General features: G+C 48.5%; 2 non-coding genes across 2 annotated transcripts; both read right to left on the reverse strand.

The window, feature by feature from the left end:
* Window positions 1–377: 377 nt before the first annotated feature.
* Window positions 378–496, reverse strand: LOC119345377. Its single transcript, XR_005167014.1, has one exon. It is a non-coding gene; the product is annotated as a 5S ribosomal RNA (ribosomal RNA).
* Window positions 497–863: 367 nt separating this feature from the next.
* On the reverse strand, window positions 864–982 carry LOC119345376. Its single transcript, XR_005167012.1, has one exon. It is a non-coding gene; the product is annotated as a 5S ribosomal RNA (ribosomal RNA).
* Between the last annotated feature and the right edge of the window lie 24 nt (window positions 983–1,006).

Consider the following 1,006-nt stretch of genomic DNA (forward strand, 5'->3'; position numbering starts at 1 on the left):
GATCGCATCCGACATGTTTCCCCGTCTTCGTCCCTTATGCTTGCCACTCCCAGGTCCGCTCCAAAGACGATTCTACATTCTCACTACCATTACAACCGTTCCCTAACAATGGATAATGTCCTATACTACTTACTCTCCCGCTCAATCACGGAGACGAGTTTTCCACGGTTTCCACCCCTCCCTCCATACCGCAGCAACACGAGTTTTTTCCACCCCTTTCAGAAAGCGCTCTTCGCGCCACAAAGCCGCCCCAAGACGCGCGAGCAATGAGCATCGAGCTTAAACATATCGCAAACGTCAAAAATAATATAACGGGATTAATATATATCGCGCACGTGCGATATGTTTGTCACAAGGCGCAAAAAATAATTATAAAAGGAAGGCAACATGAGGACTTCCCAGGAGGTCACCCATCCTAGTACTACTCTCGCCCAAGCACGCTTAACTTCGGAGTTCTGATGGGATCCAATGCTTTAGTGCTGGTATGATCGCATCCGACATGTTTCCCCGTCTTCGTCCCTTATGCTTGCCACTCCCAGGTCCGCTCCAAAGACGATTCTACATTCTCACTACCATTACAACCGTTCCCTAACAATGGATAATGTCCTATACTACTTAGTCTCCCGCTCAATCACGGAGACGAGTTTTCCACGGTTTCCACCCCTCCCTCCATACCGCAGCAACACGAGTTTTTTCCACCCCTTTCAGAAAGCGCTCTTCACGCCACAAAGCCGCCCCAAGACGCGCGAGCAATGAGCATCGAGCTTAAACATATCGCAAACGTCAAAAATAATATAACGGGATTAATATATATCGCGCACGTGCGATATGTTTGTCACAAGGCGCAAAAAATAATTATAAAAGGAATGCAACACGAGGACTTCCCAGGAGGTCACCCATCCTAGTACTACTCTCGCCCAAGCACGCTTAACTTCGGAGTTCTGAAGGGATCCGGTGCTTTAGTGCTGGTATGATCGCATCCGACATGTTTCCCCGTCTTTGTCCC

Source organism: Triticum dicoccoides, unplaced genomic scaffold (genome assembly GCF_002162155.2).
Source record: "Triticum dicoccoides isolate Atlit2015 ecotype Zavitan unplaced genomic scaffold, WEW_v2.0 scaffold230889, whole genome shotgun sequence".
Lineage (NCBI taxonomy): Eukaryota > Viridiplantae > Streptophyta > Magnoliopsida > Poales > Poaceae > Triticum > Triticum dicoccoides.